Source organism: Chlorocebus sabaeus, chromosome 13, assembly GCF_047675955.1.
Source record: "Chlorocebus sabaeus isolate Y175 chromosome 13, mChlSab1.0.hap1, whole genome shotgun sequence".
NCBI lineage: Eukaryota > Metazoa > Chordata > Mammalia > Primates > Cercopithecidae > Chlorocebus > Chlorocebus sabaeus.
Window position 1 is genome coordinate 67,000,526 of NC_132916.1, and position 22,383 is coordinate 67,022,908.

The following is a 22,383-nucleotide window of genomic DNA, read 5'->3' on the forward strand; positions in this document are numbered from 1 at the left end:
ATTCCGAATACCTGAGTCTACAACATAGGATGAGAGGAATGGAACATAAGGGAATTAAGATTCCAACCAGCCCAATAAAGGTCAGAATTATGGGTCATTCAATAATTGGATTGTAAAATATTGCTGCCTGTGAGAGTCAAAAGAGATATGAGGAATATTTATTTTGTATTTTCAAGTTTTACATGACTAAAACATTTTCTACAGAGTGGTAAAAGGGTAAAGAAATATGTGCTACAGATTCATTGATGAATTAATAACATTTTTGATACAAACATGTAATTGTCTCTAATCTTTTTTAGTTTTCAATTAGGAAATAGCCTAGGGGAAAAGTATAAGTAACTTGAAAACATACCGTAGTATCTTTTGCAGTTGTAGTCAAGGCTCTTCTGCTTATGCTTGTTGGCTGATCACTATAAACATTGTCTACATGATGAAAATACTAACCCAAAGTTTGTAAATGTAAAATTAAACACTATATTAAACCTCTTATTTTTTTGTTCAGAAGTTCTTTTCACATCATGATCAACTGTGTTTGAATTCAAAATAGTCTTTCTGGTTTACATGTCAGTGAAACACATGAATTTTTAGTGGGTGTTCCTGACATCCAAAAGGGAAAGGAACAGAATATCATAAATATTAGGTTCCTCCTCCCCCTAAAATCATGTAGTGAATATACCCTGCAGAATGTTTTTTATGATTCATGTAAATTTATGATCAAATAATTCAGTCAACTAAAAATATATTTTTCCAGTGACAGCATGGCTATTTGTCTGAGGCAAAAGTATAACCAGTTGAAAAGGAAAGTTTTATTTCCCTTATTACATGGTTAAATTTGACTATTTCAGTAATCAAACTTTTAACCACTAGCTAGACTTTAATTTGTGGCAAAATTGGTTTCTAGTAATCTATTAAATTAGTTTGTTGTTATACTTTAGATTTGTATTAACACAAAGAATGTAAAGTTATTTTAAGGAAAAGACGTTAGTAGATGACTTTGATTTGAGAGTTTGCATTTTTAAGGGTTGTTTGAGGTCTCTTCCTTATGTTCACTATAGTAATCTCACTTTAATTCCTGTGAAGGAAAATCCCTGCTGTGTCTTTAGGGATGGGTTAGGATAGTGGGCTGCCTTTAGGAAGGCTGATAAAACCTTCCTGAGACACCTTACTAAAGGTATTCCTAACCTCCTGAATTGATCTAAGCATCAGTCTTGGAAGCTCAGAAGCTTGACTTTGAACCCACCGTAAGATTAGATATATCTCTTAAAAATAGATTCATCCATAATGGTTGAACTAATTTACACTCACACCAACAGTGTAAAAGCATTCCTATTTCTCCACATCCTCTCCAGCATCTGTCATTTCCTAACTTTTTAATGATTGCCATTCTAACTGGCATGAGATGGTATCTCATTGTGGTTTTGATTTGCGTTCTCTAATGACCAGTCATGATGAGCTTTTTTTCATATGTTTTTTGGCAGCATAAATGTCTTCTTTTGAGAAGTATCTGTTCATATCTTTTGCCCACTTTTTGATGGAGTTCTTCGTTTTTTTCTTGTAAGTTTTTCTGGGTATATACCCAAAAGATTATAAATCATTCTACTCTAAAGACACATGCACATGTATATTTATTGCAGTACTATTCACGATAGCAAAGACATGGAACCAACCCAAATGCCCATCAATGATAGAATGGATAAAGGAAACATGGCACATGTACACCGTGGAATACTATGCAGTCATATAAAAGAGCGAGTCCATGTCCTTTGCAGGGACGTGGATGAAGCTGGAAACCGTCATTCTCAGCAAACTAACACAGGAACAGAAAACCAAACATCCCATGCTCTCACTCATAAGTGGGACTTGAACAACGAGAACACATGGACATAGGGGAACATCACACACTGGGGCCTGTTGGGGATGGGAGGCTAGGGGATGGATACTATTAGGAGAAATACCTAATGTGGTTAATGGGTGCAGCAAACAACCATGGCACATGTATACCTATGTGACAAACCTGCACCTTCTGCGCATGTATCCCAAAACTTAAAGTATATATTTTTTAAAAAGCCATTTTTTAGTCAAGTAAAAAGATTCATCTAAATTAATATAATGTATTTGTTTGTTTATATATGTATGGATGTATTTATGAATTCTTAGGGCCAGGGACAGGCACTATACTAGGCTTGAAGATACAGTAATAAATAAGTCATTGTCACTGTCCAAGAGGGAACAGAGATGTTGAACAAGTGAAAGTTTACTTACAGTCAGAGCTGATATTCAGTTGTTTTTAGTTGTTTGCCGTCCACATCAGCATCTACTCTGATCGATCAGAGCCCTAAATACTACTATAGTTTTTATATCACTGTATTGGGACTATCTCTCTACTTGGGAAACCAAATTTTAACGTCAATTTGTTGATATATAATGAGTAATATTTCAGGGGAACCGGAAGAGTAGATAGTCCACCTATGTAGAAAACCAAACAATGATCTGAATGTGAATTAGAAGACTGAGATGTATCCAGTGTTTAATCTTATCAAACCAAATGAGGTTTATGTATCCATCTGATGAGAGGCTTGATCTTATCAGTGGCACAAGGATTCTGAGTCATTTGCTGGGATTTTTCTAGTTGGCCTAGTACGGTACTTGGGTGGATATTACTATTGAGCTCTTCTTAGACTTCCCTTTTACTATACTTGGTGTATGTCTCTACATTCAGTCTGATAACAGTCAAGTCTTACTCTTCTCAGATTGTTTGTCTAAGATGACTATGTCTTTTGGTCTCAATGCAAAAGAGTTAACATTTAACACTTTAAAGAACAATTTGATTTCTAAGTTCTTAAGAAATAATTCATCATAGCTCCCCAAGACTGACAAGAGTTTCTATTTGAATAAAGTAACTAAATATTCTTTGGATTTCTATGTTAGTTATTTTTTATATTCTGGATGAAACTACTATGTTTATTCTGGCCAACAGATTTAAAATCTAAACATAAAGGTTTATTTTTCATAAATATGTTTTGAATTTGACCTTCACAGGGAACATTTTAAGTATCGTAATCAATGAGGTTTCAGGTACCTCTTTACAGAGAGCTACTGTGATTATGTTTTTGTGGTTGGATTTTTCTGAACCCATTAGCTGCATGGTAATGGGGTGGTGGAATTAAGGTTTTGAGAATCATCATACCACCCGTTTACCAGAAGTCAATAAAAAACAAACATGAGTAATAGGTTTATGTTCTAGTACAGTATATTTCTAAAATGGTATTTGTTAATCCCTCCAGAGAATACATCAAAGGGAATATGAAACTCCAACTTTGATCAACTGAGCCTTCTTAAAATTAGACTCAGCATCAAATGTTAAAAGATCAGATGGAAGAGGCAAAATTTAGATATAAACATGAGATAGGTCATTTATCCAGAGGGAATAATGTGTATATTTATATTGATAAAAATAGGATATCAGAAAAATGTTGTTTTCTAATTTCCTACATTATTTAAAAGTACCCCTCCTCTGTTCATTCCTGACGTCATTTGTAAATATCTGCTGCTTCAGTGTGAATACAGAGTGGACTTCAGTAACCAACTTCTTCCATGTGCTTCAAAAATATTCATGGATCATGAGCAAAGCAATATTTGAACATGAGGGGTGGTTTTTAAAATATATTTAGACTTCATAGAAAAGAAAAATCTGGTTTACTAAAATTTATGTTAAGTCTTAATGAGAATGTAGGACATTTCATTTATCAGCAATCTACTTTGATTTGTATTCTACAATGAATTAATGAATTTCTACTTGATTAGGTTTATCTGGAAAGTTCTGCATTCCAAATATGTTAAGAAAACATGGTGATCTTTAGTCATTTCGGCTTTTTGAATTGATTGGGATTTGATAAAAGTGTAATTATTAATTTCTTTCAATACAAACTTTTTTTATTGGTCTTATGGGAATATGAGCACAGTTGGGCCTGAAGCGGGTTCTAAAATGAGGGAAGCTATACCTTGTTTCGAAGTTACAATGCCATCACATTTTAAAGCATTAATACTGAGATATTAAGTAAGTGATCCAATCTAGTTAGGTGGTAAGTGGAACCAGAACTTACATCTTTTTGTCACTTCAGTGCTGTTTTCATCATATCACTGCAGTTTGAATAGACGTTTCTTTATGAGCATCCTCAATGCCTCTTGTTTCAATCAAACATAAGACAATGAAATAACCAGATGTTGCAGATCAGGTTCGTGGAACACCAGATTCTGAGATAGAGATTAGAATGCAGGGGGTTGATCAGCGACTAATCTTGGACCAACACCTCTGTGGAAAGTGAAGGAAGAATGGGGCAGAGGAAGAAGTTGGCCTGTGGCACAGTCCCAGCAGCAACCTCAGCAGATAGTGCAGGCCCCCAGGTAGCTGGAATGTCCCACATAGTTGCTTAGACTGGCACAAGGAGACTAGGCCTTATCCCTCACTTTGAGCAATCACTGGATGGAAGCTGCCTGGGAAGGAGTCGTAACTAGGTGAGGTATCTCTCTTCAGTCTTCCAGTAGTCTGAGGGAAACTCAGCAGAGTACTGTCACTGGCTGTCAGTCTCAGCAGCTGAGAGAATGAGTACAGTCTCCAAGAGGGACCTGGCCAGAGCTCGACAGCATCTACTACAACACCATTATTGAATGACTACATGATGTTGGCTATTGCATAAGTCACTCTATATAGAGTTTCACTAATCCATGCAGTAACCACACACACACACAAAAGGTGCATGATATCTAAGAATAAATGATTTAGAGAGGTCGAATAACTTGTCCAAGATTACATAAAAATGGCAAGTCTGTCTGACTAAGAAGCTCGTGTTTTTTTCATAAAGCTGTCCTTTAGGTAGCATAAATGATGGAGGTTGGATTATCTGAACTCTGTGGTTCCTCAAAATCCTTTGATTCTAGAGAAAATTTAAATATTGTATTAATAAATACTGTTACCACCAGTACTACCAGCACTGGGGATAGATTTACCATTAAATGATGATTAAACCAAGTTAGATAGGATCCCTGACTTTTGAGAAGCTTACAGACTAGATTGCATAAGCAAGGTCATTTTTAAAAATGATACACAGAAATCTGAGTTTTTTCATCAATAACGTAATACCACCTATTTTGTAAGGTGGTTATAAGAATTTATATGTGGAACGATAATAGCACATGGTTTGAGACATCTTCAGCACTTGAAAACTTACTTTCTATGTTTATATTCAGTACAAGCATAGAGATATTAAAGAATATTTGTATTTATCATAGTTGGGAAAAAATAATTTTCATTTTGATTTTAATTAGCGGTGTCCTCTTGGGCAAGTCAATTGGTATCTCTGGCCCTTAGCTTTTACACTTTAAAAATGAAGTGCACAAGGTGGATGAATTATAAGGTTTATACCAGCAGTAATATTCTACTAAATGCTATTGACAATAGAGATCCAGGTGGTTCAAGATGAAACAACTCACAAACTCAGCAACTGGTCTTAGTACATGATGCACCTGTGTGAGGAAGTTTATGGCACTCTGCTGTGGCTTCCTGTCTTTCCTAAAGAAATCCATTTCCTCTTTAATATTTATAATGTGTGCCTTATGCAAAGTATGTGCTGAATAAAAAGTGACTAGAGTGAGACAAGGGTATTATATGAAATAAAATATATTCTTATCCTCAAGTGGAATTCAGTTTAACTTTTATCATGATCAGTGGGAAGAGGGAGAAAGCAAATTGATCAGTTCTTCTACCATAGAAAAATCTTGATTTTTAAAAAACAATTATCTCTTATGGTTATGCTGACCAAAAGCAATTTATAGATTCAAAGCTATTTCTATCAAATTGCCAACATCATTTTTTCACAAAATTAAAAAAATTCTAAAATCCATACAGAACCAAATAAAAGCCTGAATCACTAAAGCAATCCCAAGCAAAAAGAACAAAGTGGGGGCATCACACTACCAGACTTCAAACTATACTATAAGGCTACAGTAACCAAACCAGCATGGTACTGCACTAAAACAGACTAATAGAACAGGACAGAGAACCTTGAAATAAAGCCACACACCTACAACCACCTGATCTTCGACAAAGTTGACAATAATAAGCACTGGAGAAAGGACTCCCCATTCAATAAATGGTGCTGGGATAACTGGCTGACCATACACAGTAGATTGAAACTGAACCTCTTCATTACACCATATACAAAAATCAACATAAGATAGATTAAAGACTAAATGTAAAACCCAAAATTATAAAAACCCTGCAAGACAACCTAGGACATTCCATTCTGGTCATTGGCCTTTGCAGAGACTTTATGACCAAGTCCCAAAAACAACTGTAGTGAAAACAAAAGTTCAGAAGTAGGACCTGATTAGTGAGCTTCTGCACAGCAAATGAAACTATCAGCAGAATAAACAGTCTACAGAAAGAAGAAAATATCCACTGTGCATCCAACAAAGGTCAAATATCCAGGATCTCTAAGGAACTTGAACAGATTGGCAAGCAAAAAACAACCCCATTAATACTCATCACTAATCATTAGAGAAATGCAAATCAGCCGGGCGCGGTGGCTCAAGCCTGTAATCCCAGCACTTTGGGAGGCCGAGACGGGCGGATCACGAGGTCAGGAGATCGAGATCATCCTGGCTAACACGGTGAAACCCCGTCTCTACTAAAAATACAAGAAAATTAGCCGGGCGAGGTGGCGGGCGCCTGTAGTCCCAGCTACTCGGGAGGCTGAGGCAGGAGAATGGCGTGAACCCGGGTGGGGCGGAGCTTGCAGTGAGCCGAGATCGCGCCACTGCACTCCAGCCTGGGGCACAGAGCCAGACTCCGTCTCAAAAAAAAAAAAAAAAAAAAAAAGAGAAATGCAAATCAAAACTACAGTGAAATACCATCTCACACCAGTCAAAATGGCCATTATTAAAAAGTCAAAAACAACAGATGCTAGTGAGTTTGCAGAGAAAGATGAACACTTGTACGCTGCTGTCAGAAATGTAAATTAGGTTAGCCACTGTGGAAAACAATGTGGAGATTTTTTAGTGAACTTAAAACAGAACTACCATTCGACCCACCAATCCCACTATTGGGTATATACCCAAAGGAAAATAAATCATTCTACCAAAAAGACACTTGCATGTGTATGTTCATTGCAGCACTATTCACCATAGCAAAGACATGGCGTCAACCATGATGCCCATCAGTGGTGGACTAGATAAAGAAAATGTGGTCCATGTACACTATGGAATACTATGCAGCCTTAGAAAGAATAAAATCATTTCCTTTGCAGCAACATGGTTGTAGCTGGAGGCCATTATCCTAAGTGAACTGATGTAGATACAGAAAACCAAAAATAACACATGTTCTCACTTATAAGTGGGAGCTTGAATCGAATATACATGGACATAAAGATGGCAACAGTGGACACTGGGAACTGCTTGAGTGGAAGATGGAAGGAGGACGTGGGTCCAAAGGCTGCCTCTTGGGTACTATGCTTCCTATGTTGGTGACTATTTGTACCCCAAGCCTCAGCAGCACACAATTTTTCACTGTAACAAACCATGGGTACCCTCTGAACTTAAAATAAAAGTGGAAAAAATTATCTTGTAACATTAACACATATATTTGTATAAGTATATATGTTGGATATTGTATGTATTTTGAAATATATATGTCAAATAGACATGCTGCCTGACCCCAGGGAAATTGTGTGAACATGTATGTGCATCCAAAAAGCATATACATTATGTATATACATGTAATAGTTCTCTTATGAATTCGTAGTGCTTAAGAAAAAAATACCTGACAAGGAAAACAAGCAATAAAATTAGATGAAGAGTGCCAAGGAAAGCAGTCCTAAATTTCAGAGGGCGTGCCACAAGGTATTCAGATCTCCTCCCTCTCCTTTCTCTCTCTCCACCAAAAACAAACCCAAGCCTTTCCCCGATGTGAGATGAAGGAAATCTATAACTTTGTGTATTGGCATTACACAGTGTCACTGTATGAACTCAAGATAAGTGGGTCATCTTGGAGATACGCACTTGCTATTTTTTCTTTTCTCTCTACTTCCATTTTTATTGGATAATCCCCAAAGAATCAAAGAGGAAACAGATAGCTAAAGGCTCCCACCGAAGTTGTGGGCCCCCACCCAAGCTAAAGGCTCCCATCCAACCTATTTATTTTATTTAAAATAAAATAAATTTTATTTTACTTCTTTGGGTTCTTTATCACCAATTGCTACAGGACATCTAGAGGAAAAGGTGACAGTTTAATCTCCCATGATGTTATTCTAATTATGTTTAACAAGATGCTAATCATCTTGCAATGGTTTAATCATGATTTATATCAAACATTCTTAGTGTAGGATGTCTCCCTCCCTGTCTTTCCCTAAAATCTTGCATCAAATCAATTGAGACTTGACATTATCTTTTCTTTTTTAAAAAGTTTCTTTTTTGTTTTTTTAAAATCCAACAAAGACAGCAAAAGGATTACTATATTAATATTATTTGGATGTTGTATCAAGTGGGTTAGAATTTGATGTACTTTTTAAATTAAAATTTGCCATTAAAATTTACCTCAATTAATGGTTTTGTTTAAAAAGTTGATCTAACTTAATGAGATTTTATGTTTATTTTTATATTTCTGAAAACAGTATGCTCCAAGAGGAGGATTTCCACATCTTCTTACATAGCTTTTACATCACTAAAAGCTGTATAAAAGCATCAGACTTTGAATTGAAAGGCTGTACCTAAAAATGATGTCATGAAGCAAATGGGTAGAACTAGATAGGATATAGTGCTGTCTTTGTCTTTTGCTTCAGCAGCCCAAGTCTAATTGTTGAATAATGTGCTTTAGAGGACAGTAGTCTCTTTCAAACTGAAACATTACAGAAAGTTCCACCCAGGCAATGTGCTATTTCTAGTCAAGTATATGGAGACTTTACATGCAGAGAGCAGCTATAAAGATGTTGGGATAGGAGCAACTTAGAAACCAGTTCAAATAGCAACTTAGACTTGTGTCCAAAATAGCTTTATATGAATTATAGATGTTTAATGTTCAGCCCTCCTGTAAGCAGATATTTAAATATAATAGACATAAATGATTTTTAGATTTTGCTCTTCTCATTTTCTTCTATTAAAAAAACCTTGGTGAAACCCCATCTCTACTAAAAATATAAAATTAGCTGGGCATGGTGGCGCGTGCCTGTAATCTCGGCTACTCAGGAGGCTGAGGCAGGAGAATCACTTGAACGAACTTGGGAGGCAGAGGTTGCAGTGAGCCGAGATCGTGCCATTTTGCTCTAGCCTGGGTGACAGGGCGAGTCTCCGTCTCAAAACAAAACACACAAAAAAACTTTGCTTTGTCTGAGTTGTTAATGGCCAAATATAATCCTCAGTTGGTCAGTTATACATTAATAAGTCTTACATGAAATCACTTCATACATTCTCTTTTGTATTTTGGCCAGGAGTTTAGCCTGAATTTTAAATTCAGTGTGATACCTATATTTCTTATTGATTATTTGTATATGACAAATAGTAATCAAGGAAGTTCATCTGCATCGTTTGGTTTTGGATTATGACTTAGCTTTATAGAAAATAAATCTGTAAAACGTCGTAAAATGATATCGCTAAAAGGGCCGTATTAGAGACAAAATGTTTTTGACAATATAAAAGCTATTCCTTTGAGATAAAGTTGCATATGTGTAAACTATTAACATTAATTTACAAGCAAATATTAAGTTTTATTAAAATTTTTTGGCTCATTTTGCATAGTGGAACTAACAGTTCATCTACTTAGAAGCTGTACCCATTGGCTGGATGGCCCTTCAGTAAAATGCCTGATGCCTTGTTCACCCTAAAACCTAAAAGTCTGGTGATTATATTATAGGGAGAAGACAGTCATTTTGATTTCTTTGAACAGAGATTCAACTCGAATTATCTTAGTGAATAACTTGTACGATGATCTATTATCCAAACATCTCCTATTTATTTTAATTATTAACCAAAAACCTGGGGTTTCTCATCTTTTCCTGGTTAAGATTTGATGACAAAATGGCACATAGTCTTCCCATTAGATACTCTTCTCTGCAGGAGCAATATATTTGTATCTAAAACTTTGTATTTATCTTGAATTTCTAAATTGGCTTTTTTTTTTTTATTTCCCTTTCAATTTTTCTGCAAGATGGACCTCCCTACGTAATTTCAGTAATCACCAGGACTCAGTCTTCCCAGCCATCAGTGTTATTTTCATGGAGAGTGGGGATACTATACTGTGTTATAGTTTAGGGTTATAATAATAATATACCTATTATTCTTTCAAAATGACTTTCCATGGAACATCCCTACTTGATATTCTAAATGGAATCATGGAAGGAATCTATGTGTTAAAATAATATTTCTCTTTCTGTCAAATACCACTACAAAGCTAAATGGTAATCAAGATCATAGAAGCAATTTTGCAGAGATTTTGAATAATCATTCAACTCCCCCACGATAGTGAGTGGAACAAACAAATGCAGCTGAGCATGCCTCTGCTCTCCAGTGACAGGGAGTGAGGTTTGCCACCATGCAAATCTCTGGGGGCACTGGCAAGCTTCTATTTTTAGGTCTGTGCCTCCTATTGGAAACATGCTGCACTGTGTGCCCTGTAGACCACCCAGCCCACCCACTTTTTGTGGTTTGGCCTTCTGTAAGGCTTGCCTGCAGGTGTGACCTTACTCACCCACCTAGAACAAGCTACTCTGCCATTTTTCTGAAGTTTAAAAATATGACTGGCTAAAAGAAGACAGTAAGCAAGTCGATTTTTATACAGTCCTGGAAAGTTATAATTATAAAGTTTGGTGAACTTTGTGAACTTTTTGAAGCATGTTTTTGTTGCAAACTTGTGATTGATGTGGAGGCCCCTTGGGACATAGGTAAAGCAGTTAAAATATAGGAAGTTGAGTGAGCTGTCTCTTGTACATAACCTACCAGAGGCTTTATGAGGTTAGTGTGTACATTGCCTCACCCCCAGCCCAGTGCAATTTGAAATTAGATAAACATTTTGGCAATGGTGTGGCAAACCGAAATTCAACCTTGCTTTTCAATAGTTCTATTAACTTTATAAAAGTAATAAGCTATTTTTTGTAAAGTAAGCTGTTAGGCATCAAGAGCACACTAAAGCAGCTATATTAAGTAGAAAGGAGGTGATTTTTTTTTCCTGATGTAACCACACTCTAAATCTTCACAATCTGTGAAAACTTGCTCTATAATTCTAAGCCAGCAATATTCAAAATAGCACAATAAGTACTGTTAGCAAGATGTGGAAATTTTCTTGAGCAGTAGGAATGTACCCCAGAAGTCAGGATGTTTGCTGACCATTAGTTCTACTTGCATGCAACCTGTATTGGCTGTCCCTTAGGGACTGACTTATGGCTCCAAAGTGGACAAATGAACACAAAGTCTCATGAACACTCAAAAAGAGCTTCTTGCTTCATAACCCTGTTAACTATACAAGGTACTCCTTTCCTTAGTGAAGCATCATATGTCTTCATAACTTCCTTGGAAACTTCTTTGTAGTAAAGGGAAAAATTGAGGCTCTGTTATGTGTCAGAACCTGAATCTGCCACCCATAGTAGAACTTTAGAGCCAAAAGAGATTTTTTTTTTTTTTTTTCCCAGATGATGTGGAAATTAGAACCTCAGGGGCTAGTGACTAGTTCAAGGTCACATGGTTTGTTAATGGAGGAGCCAAGACCAGAAGCCACTGTGATCTCACTTCTAACATAGCCAAATAACCACATAAGCATGAATTACTTCAAGAGGAAGGTGATTTAGTCTGTCTTCTCTTATCTGGCACAAAGTAATCACTACCTAGATGTTAGTTGTTGTTAGAGTTATTTTAATTATTTTTATTTCCCTCCCTCTCCAGATGTTACTGTTTCACAACAATATGTTTTAAGGGTTTATGTGGCTTGTATTCAAATTTTAAAGTAAAGATCTTGTGTAAGTTTAGGTCTGGGGAAGATATCGAGAGAGCTTCTAGTTTAGCTTCATAATAATATTGTCCTTCCCACAATGATTTTTTCCACAATAATAAAAAATCTTTTTTTAGCTAGGTCTTGCGATTTTAGCTAGAAGATAGTTTGAATAGAAGAAAACTTTTTAAAGTTCATTTTCAGAGTTTGCTGAAAAAATTATCTGCTTCTCTTTCCCTCTCTCATTCAAGCATACATAATCCCCTGACACATTATACTTGAGATCTATATAAAAAGTTAACATTTTATAAATACTTTGAAAACTAATTCCAGTGATGAATTAATTTAAAGCCTTAGATGGATAGCATATTTAAACAAGCTGTTCATGTAAAAATGGAAAGCTTTTTAGAAAAAAAGTTATTAAAAAAATCTGTATTATGGAATTTTTACATCAGCTCTTATTACTAAGATGTTTACATAAAAAGTGTTCCATAAAGGGGGAAAATTATGCTGGTTGCACCTATAATTTGCTTTGCTCCAAACCTTGGCTGTTTAAACTGCTTCCATTTATGTGCACAAACCTGAATGAGTTTTTTTTATGCCCTCAAATTAAAGGCCCATTTGGAAAACTTGAGCTAACAAGCACACTTATCCTGCCACTACCATCTTTTTCCCAATATATTCTTCCAACTTATTGGGAAGGTAAGTTCGTAAACCCAAAATGTGCTCTAGCTACTAATTTCAGGTCCTTCACCTGCACCACATAACATGGAATAAATAGGAAGCAATAACCCTCTGGTGACCATATGTAAAGACATCTAAAAGAAAACTGAACATGAAAGGAAGTAGGGGCTCAGTAAGTTAGACTAATGAATGAACAAATCAAAATATGGCTAACATGCTTTGCCATTTAATAACAACCACAGTCACAACAACACTGAAAACTAATATTATTTGAGCATCTTACTGTGAGTCATGTATGGTCCCAGTACTTTATATAGATATCTCATTGGCTACATTCATGTGCTCAGGAAGTTAATTATGTGCTGTTTAGCCAGTAATGACATCATTGCCTTCATGGGTATTAGAACTATAATTAGCTTTTATGAGGCTAAGACAATCTCTACTTATGTTGGTAGTATTTAGCAATATTTTTCTGATTAATGCCAACATAAACCTGTTCCACCCTGCAATACTGCCTAGGTAATCCATATGGAAAGATTTTCTGTAACAGTCTCAAGTGAGATGAACATTGAGTGTGTGTCTTTTAAGTTTCCCTAGTCTTTCTTTAGGTGTAATAGGTAAGATCAAAATGAGACAAATCTTTGATGAACATTAGAATAGTCACTTTGCTGCTTTTCTGTCTTATCATCAGCAGTTAGGCTCACTTCAATGAATTCCGTCCTTGTAGAATAAATCTGCCTTGCCACTGTGACTGCTATGTTCTTTCCACAAACTGTCAGTGTAGCTTGTTAGCTTTTGTCTTTCTTCTTGTCATTTGTAGGTTCTTGGAATTGGGCTACGGTGATTCTTACAAGGATCTTTGTTCACTGGTAGTTTTGTGTTGTTTATGTATAAAGGAGCAAGGCTTTTTAAAAAGTATCTGTGACTGGACCTGGTGGCTCACGCCTGTAGTCCCAGCACTTTGTGAGGCCAAGGAGGGCGGATCATGAGGTCAGCAGTTTGAGACCAGCCTGACCAACATGGTGAAACCCTGTCTCTGCTAAAAATACAAAAATTAGCCGGGCGTGGTGGCACATGCCTGTAGTCCTAACTACTCAGGAGGCTGAGGCAGGAGAATCGTTTGAACCCAGAAGGCAGAGATTGCAGCAGTGAGCCGAGATCACACAAGCCTGGGTGACAGAGTGAGACTCTGTCTCAAAAAAAAAAAAAAAAAAAGTATCTGTGCTGACCTGGTGCAGTGGCTCATGCCTGCATACCTGTAATCTCAGCACTTTGGGAGGCTGAGGTGGGAGCATCACTTGAGTCCAAGAGTTTGAGAGCAACCTGGGCAACATTATGACATCCCATCTCTACAATAATAATAATAAAAAAGTAGCTGGGCATGGTGGTGCATGCATGTGGTCCTAGCTACTTAGGAGACTGAGGTGGGAGGACGGCTTGAGCCCAGGAGGTTGAGGCTTCAGTGAGCCATGATTGCACCAGTGCACTCCAGCCTGGGACACAGAGCAAGACCCTATATATATATATTAAAAAAAAAGTGCTAAACACAAATCCAGTTATTTTACTTTTGCCACATTAAAACCTTTTTAGTTTTCCTATTGCTGTTAGTATAATTTTTCATTTTCTCTAGCATGACTTGCAAAATCCTGCAGAATCTTATCTCTGCCTACTTTGTCTTTATCTGTTATTTCTCTCCACTTTACACACGATGCTCTAGCTGAACTAAATCTTAAGTTACTTGAACCATCTATGCTGTCTTGTACCTGATGACCTCACTGCCCAGAACACTCTTTTCTATTTTGTCTCTATCTTCCCCCTTTACTTGGCTCACTCCCAAGCTGCATATTTATGTCTCAGTTTCTTGCTGATTTGGTTAGAAATGGTACTGTTTCCATGAAGCCTAAACCCAGACTATAGTATGGCACTCGTCTATTCTATCAGAGCACCTGTTCTATCAAGAACACCTGTTCTATCAGAGCAGTTATCACATTGTATTATCATGATCTACTTATTTATCTGCATTTCCAATAATCCATAAATTCTGTAAAGTCAGAGATTATATCTTGTGCATGACTGTATTCCCAGAACCTGGCACAGTGCCAGGCACATAAATGTTTAATAAGTATTAAGTGCAGGGATGTGGGGAGATGAGAAGAGATAAGTTAGGAAGAGTGAACAGGGCTAATAAGGAGTGCTGTGTATGTCAGTCAAGGGGCTTGTCCTGTTGGATCCCAGAGAAGATTTGGAGTTAGAGGAAACTTACCTTCATACTTGGATATTGATGGATCTTTCTGGTAGTGATGTGAAGGATGAGTTAATTGCAGGTGACAAGTGTATTGACAAGGAGACCAAATTTTTATCCAAGAGAGAAAGGATGAGAACCTTAAATGACAGGACCTTAAACTATTGGAATGAGATGAGGAGATTTAACAACTGTGAATAAAACAAATGTCATAGCCTTTGGCAAATTATTTGAGACAGTGTGTGAGAAGGAAGAGAGAAGGGATGTTCAGAGCCCTAGTTTGGATGATGTTCATGCTGCTAACAGTTATGAGGAGGATACAAACATTATTTGAGGAATGATGTTTGGACTGATGGCTCTGTGGGATATCCAAGTGGAGATATTGGGTAGGTATTTGCAAAGCTAGGATATGGTGCTCAGTAGCACATATATGGGATCAACATTTAGATATAATAAGGCTTTTGTTCAGATGAGATTCGCCAGAGAGAATGGGCATATATAAAGAAAAGCTGAACATAGAGGAGAGCTCTATTAGAGTACTGGTTTGAGGCACACTTGGTTGCAATGAACAGTAATCGACTAAAATCAAGTAAAGTAGTAGGGCAGTAGGTGTAATAAGAATTATTTTCATATAATTCAAGGATAGGCCACAAGAAACAGCTCCTACCCTTCATTACTGGATGTGGAATGGCTGGAATTAAAGCCTCTCTGTTTCTCAAAGGTCTGGTTTTCTCTCATCTCTCTGCTCTACATTTTCTTTTCATTTATTTATTTATTTATTTATTTATTTATTTATTTATTTATTTAATTTTTATTGAGAGACAGTGTGATCTCAGCTCACTGAAACCCCCACCTCCTGGATTCAAGCAATTCTTCTGCTTCAGCCTCCTGAGTAGTTGGGGTTATAGGCGTGTGCCACCAGGCCTGTTAATTTTTGTATTTGTAGTAGAGATAGAGTTTCACCATGTTAGCCAGGCTGGTCTTGAACTCCTGATCTCGTGATTCACCTCAGCCTCCCAAAGTGTCGGGCTTACAGGCGTGAGTCACCACGCCCAGCGTCTACATTTTCTCTCTTACCCTTTCCTCTGTCAGCCCCTCAGCTTCCTATATTTCCAAGTGGTCAAGGCAGCTGCTACCTTTGAATTTCTATAATGTCATCATTTTTCTTTTTGTCATTCTCTGGGTAAATTGTGTGTGTCTCTAACTTGAAATTCTCAGAGAAAGACAGCATTTGGGTGATTAGCAAAGCCCGTAGTTTGGTTCCCTTCAGGTCAGGGGTTTACTCCTTGGACCAAGTAGTATGAAGATGACAGCAAGAACTGTGAGAGGAGACAGATTCTCTTGGGAGGAGTTGTGCCTATGAAGATTGAGTAGCTTCTGTAGTAAACTGTTATTTAAAGCAGTACTTCTCAGAGTTTAACATGCTTATTAATTATCTGAGAATTTTGTTTAAATGCATATTTTTTTTTAGTAGGTCTGGGTGATTCTGCATGTCAGCAAGCTCTCAGGTGATGCCGATGCTGCTTGTCTGAGGTCCTCTGGCCAAACAGAAAGGATTGTAAAGCCAAGAGTAGCAGAGGCGGTGCTTGGAGAGGGCTGAGAGGGCAGGAGAGAAATGAGGAGAATGGAGAATTTGTGGGTAAGACTGTCCAGAAGCAGCCTGTGCTCAGAGGCATCCAGTGCTGGAGAGGGTGAGCAAAATAAAAATGGAAGCTGCTTTAGTATAAACACTGTGTGAAATTTTGTAAGTTATCAGCTGGGTCCAAAGGCCTATGAATTCATGAGCAAGAAGGTCCACAGCTGGATTAATCCAAAGTTGGGGGTTTGCAGGAAGAGAATAAGGAACTTGAATGGATATGTTAACCAGGAGGTAGATTTGGTGATAGACCATGCAGTTTATGTTGTTTCAAATTATTCAGTGCTTTTAGATTTTTTTTTTTTTAAGCTGGAAAAGACTCAACCATTGCTTGAGAGAGAATAGTTTCCCATGAAAATATGTGTGGGTGTGTGTACATATGCATACCCATGTGCTTGTGTGTCTAATCCTCTTGCAAGTGATGTATATCTACATAACAGGCTGACTCTGGAATGATTTACAACAGTTCACTTGTTTGGATCTTCAGAAAGTATTATCTTTTGCAGTCAGATGTGGAATGTTCTCTTGCCAACGTGATTATGGAAAGACAGAACTCAAAGTTTAAACATTAACAGGATTACAGAAGAAAGAGATGTGTTTGAGGGTGTGGTGCATGTGGGTATCTTCGGAAATTCAAAAAATTGCCAGTCTTAATGGTGCCTCATCAAGGAAACTTCAGTTCAACATCTTGTTAATTTTCTAGTAATGTCAAACTTAATTGAACTGATTCAAGTAAGCCAGTACCCTTTGGAACTCATGCTTAAAGTCGTTGAAGTAGCTTCTTATTCAGGGTTTTTCCAAAGAACGTTTTGGGGTTGACCCATTACAGAGGGAAATGGAACAATTATCTGGTTGACTCAGGAAACCATTGTTTTAGGAGGAGTGGATGAATGAACTGGTATTCTGGCATGGCTGTCAGAAGTTCTGGTAGGGGACTGGAATGACCAATGTAACCGTGCTTTAAGAAAGACCCTCCTCAATAGTGGAAATGCTATTTTTGAATGCAGAGCTTGAGGAGGAGTGGTGAGGGTGGTGGGGATGCTTGCCAAGTCTGTCACATTAACAGAATCACAGATGTCACAGCCAGATTGCCTTGAATTCCATGCCATCTTGAAAAATATGGATAGTGGTCTGAAATCACTTAAAATAGCTTACTTTGATGAAGTCATCCATTTCTGCATATTATCAATCATTTAATACATGCCAGCATCTGCTGATATTTTACATTTCAGTGATGTTACATCTGATAGCAATTTACTTAGATCTGGAGAAATGGTATGTGGCTATCCTGGCTCTTTACTGACTTAGGTATTAGAACTGGTTCTAGAATTGTTAGTTGCTGGCCTTTAGGTTTAATCTTTAGAAGCCACCAAGACTGCTAAATATTTTAAATGTTTTTAATCAACAAATGAGCTTTTCATGTGTTAGAACTTAGTATATCCTCATGGATAATTCAAATCATGACTGAATAAATGCAGAACAAGCAGGCGACTTAAGCTAAATTTTCTGAAGATAATTTTCACTGGCCAGGTTTTTCTACAGGCTCATTAGCTGCAGTTTTATGTATGTTCAAATAAAGATCAAGGTTTACTTAAATGAATTAATTTTGTTCACCATTTAACACAATCTAGAAAAAGCAATTATTCAGTACCATCTACATATTTGTGTTGAAAGAAGCTAAAATTAATCTCCATTTTGATTTATCTCTTGGGATCTAAAATTCTTGTTTTAAAGAATAGGCATTTGGATTTTATAAAGTACTTGTGGCAAAGGTAGTGTAAGAATCCAAATCTGAGATATTAAAAAAACTCACAAGGTAATGGTTATTAAATCTGTATCGAAATGTTATATATCAATTGAATTAGGCTTTGGCATGACTGGAAGATTTTTCATTATAGATTAGGGTTTCATTGAAAAATAAACTTTTGTGAAAATACGCACAAGTAAATTACTGCTAAATACTTGTAAGCATAGGCAAGAACTGAGGGTGGAATTTGGTTTGTCATTTGTTTGGATTACTTGAAAACCTTGCTTTTATAAATTATCTGTAAGAATATGTTACCATATCTGTCTTTGAGAACATACTGAGCCAGATGCTTTGAATTGGGTAGCTTTTAGCATATGTGTTAATCCTGATTTTACCAATACCTCATTCAGTGGCTACTTCAGTAACCATCTAATTAGGTAGCCCTGACTCTTACGAGAGAACAAAGTAATTACTTACTAGGCTAGCTCATAGTGTAGGAATCAGTTAGCAGTGATATTTGACTACTCCAAATTGGAAAATTCAAAGCACTATATTTCATACTTCCTGATACTGTTTATTAAAATGTTTCCAAATGAGTTTCTTAAAATATGTTTATTTTAGGGCTATGAAACTATTAAGAAATTGTCCATTTTAAAAATGTCTTTTAAAGAAGTACTTGAGCTCACCATTTTGGTCTGTGTTTTTTGTTTAAGTGTGGCAACTTTTTCTTTCCTAGAAAGACACTAGGCTTACATTCAGAAGGGCTGGTTTGAATTTTGGTGCTGCTATCAATTAGATATGTGACTTTGTGCCAGTTATCCAATCTATATTAGCCTCATTTGTTTCCTCTAACGATAGAGGTGGTAATAATTCTCAGGGTTATTATAGTGTTAAATGAGTTATATGTGAAAACTTGTTATTGTGATTTGCTCTATGAGTATAATGAAGAGGATGATATTGTGTCTAATTTAATTGATATTTCATCTATTTAAGACAATTATTATTTAGTAGCACTATCTCTAAATGCTGTCTAGCCACTGAAGGTAAGAATCATATGGAAGAATGTATCAAATGTTCTTCTGAATTCATGTTATGAGTGTCATCTTTATCTTGTTTCTATCCCTCTGAGTGCCTAAGGAAAAAAGAGATTCTACTAAGGTGGTGTCCTATTTTACCTCTCTTAAATTTTTAATGCACTGATTTTGTGTTATAGTAATTATTAATAATAGCCAACACTTAACTAGTGCTAACTATGTCCCAGGTACAACTTCCAGGACTTTCTAATATTAATCCATGTTATCCTCCTGGTAACTCTGGGTAGTGGTTGCTGTTATTATCACCAGTGTAAAGGTGGAGAAACTGAGGCACAGATAAATTAACTTGTTAAAGATTACACAGAGTTATCGGTCAAATTTAACTTTCTTATACCCTTGGGCAGGCATGGTGGCTCAGGCCTATAATTTCAGTACTTCCAGAAGCCAAGGTGGGAGGACTGCTTGAGCACAGTAGTTTGAGGCTGCAGCGAGGGCCACTACACTCCAGCCTGGCTGACAGAGAGATACCCCGTCTCTAAAAAATAATAATTATAATAAATTTTCTTAAACCCTTTCTTCAGCTTTTAGGGAAGAATTTGGCAAAGATAATATATAGGATAAAGGAAGTCATGCACATTACTTGGGTCTTGGATATAAAGGATGGCATCTTATCTTGGAAAAATGATGCTGCCTATCTGCATGTTGAGATGACAGAGATTGTTGTTTATTTTCCTTTATATTTTTATTTTTAATCTCCAATGTCTATAATTGGATAAATTATTGTTAATTTACTAGGATTACTTCTCTCTCCTGAGCCTAAGGCAAAGTAACAGTCCTAGCCATCTCAGTCCTGTGCTGTGAGTGATGTAATTGGAAGAAACAGCCCAACACCCCACCTGAAGAGATGTTCCAGAGCACATGTACTCTATCTTCTTTTCAGACTTAGAATTTGACTTGGTTATACTGCATGGAGTCTTTCTTTAATTTAGGCATGGTTCTCTTCATTTAAGCTACTCATTTGTTCATAAATTTAGCAAATTTTATTGAAGATCTCCTATGGGCCAGGGGTGCTGTGCAGTGCTGGAGAGTAGAATGGCAAATATGACAGTCACACACCCTCTGCTTGTTGAGTTTACAAAGTAGTGGAAGAAGATTGACAATAAGAAAATCATATCACAAATGGAAGTAACACAAGTCCTCTGAATAGCGCTACAAAGCAGAGGAACATGGTGCTCCAGGGATGGATAAGAGAAGGCATTTGGCAGACACTTGAGGATCATCGTTTGTTTTCCATAGTCTGTGTTTGGTCTCGTACAAGATGTCAGAGACTTAAGGAGGAATAGCAGGAGGAGGGCAAGTTAAAAAGAATGGATGGGGATAGAGTTGGCATATTGAAACATTGAGTAATACAAAGTGGCTGCAGAGAAAAGAAAAACCTCACTTGAGCTGTGTAAAACATCGAATTAGTCCTTGAACATATCACTGTATCATAGAAGAATAGTTGTGTTTGTAGTAACTACCATGTTTCAAGAAATGTTACTGCATATGCATTCTAGTCAACTCAGTAAAAGAGGGAGGGATGTAATAAATTTAGTTATTTTCATTAGTATGTTTAAAGTATTTTATTGTTTGAAAGTTTATGTGTCCATTTAATGGCAGTTTATCCAGTATTTTGGATAAATGAGATCACTGCCTTCATTTATATAAATATGTCAAAGCAATATGCATATTAGTTGCAAAAGCATCTCTGGACAGGAAGATGATAGACCTTGGTTTCTGATTCCAACTGGTGGATAAATAATAATTGAGAACAACCTAACTGTTCTCATTAGTGAAAATGGGATAATAGCATTTCCCCTGTCTACCTCAGAAGGGTTTTTCTTTACATATTTCATTCAATTAATATTTTTTGTGAACCTTATACTGAGAACAAATAGTGATGAGCAAAGGAGACATCATCTTAGATCTTATAGGACTTACATTCCATGGGAAAAACCAATATTTATTTACAATGGGTCTTAATTTTTCCATTCCTGTGACCTGCGGTACTGTTCTCTAGTGTGCTCATGGCATGCTCCCTCACTTCATTCAGTTGGGTCTCTTCTCAAATATCACCTCTTTGGAGAACCACCATCTCTAATATTCATTTCAGTCTCTCTTTATCCTTTGCTTTACTTTTCTTCCTCACCTTTATCTGTCATTATACTTGTAGTTGCCTTTAGGTCCAACACTGAAGTATAATAATCCTTTATCCAACCAGGCGTAGTGGTACACACCTGTAGTCTCAGCTACTCAGGAGGCTGAGGCACTAGAATTGCTTGAACCTGGGAGACAGAGGTTGCAGTGAGCCAGAGTCATGCCACTTCGCTCCAGTCTGGGCAACAGAGCAAGACTGTCTCAAAAACAAACAAACAAAAAGATTCCTTTATAGAGAGACTTTGTCTTTCCTGCTCATTGATATTGATATATATTATTTAAAATAGTGCATGGCACATAAGAGACTCACAATAAATATTTACTGAATGAATGAGTAAATGAGATGAGCCCACAAGCATATAATTACCAACTGTGACAAACAAATGGGGTAAGTGAATGTATTTTCAAAACTATAAGTAATCCATGTTTGCAAGGTGATGCTATTTATTTGAATTTCAGGAAAAAAAAATACAGTCTGCCAGAAGATAGCTTATTATTTTTTTGTATTTGTAGCTTTCTATTAAATTATTTATTTTCTAAGAGTTTATCTTCCTTTATATCCATGATTTGTAATACTGAACACTATCTTTATGGTTCTGTAACCCCCGCCATCCCAGTTCAATTACTGTCTGGAGTAGAGATTCTTAATCTGGGTCAGTGAACCTTTGTGAAATTCACTGTTGCCTTCTGAGGCCTCATTGTACTCCTTGAAATTGTGTGTAACGTGTGTGGCCCCTGCTCATTTTACTGGAGAGAGTTCCTATAACTGTCAGATTCTCAGACTGTATAACCTCCCAAGTTTAAGAATCATTGCATTAAAATTTTTTATTTCCCGTTTACTTTTTGTTGCTCTATTGATGGTTCTTTTCCTCCTCA

At 36.7% G+C, this 22,383-nt stretch overlaps 1 protein-coding gene across 6 annotated transcripts in view; it reads left to right on the top strand.

Moving 5' to 3' along the window:
* ADGRG6 (adhesion G protein-coupled receptor G6) overlaps positions 1 to 22,383 on the top strand; it is a 134,448-nt gene that overhangs the window by 37,315 nt on the left and 74,750 nt on the right. The gene's annotated exons all lie outside the window — the stretch shown is intronic.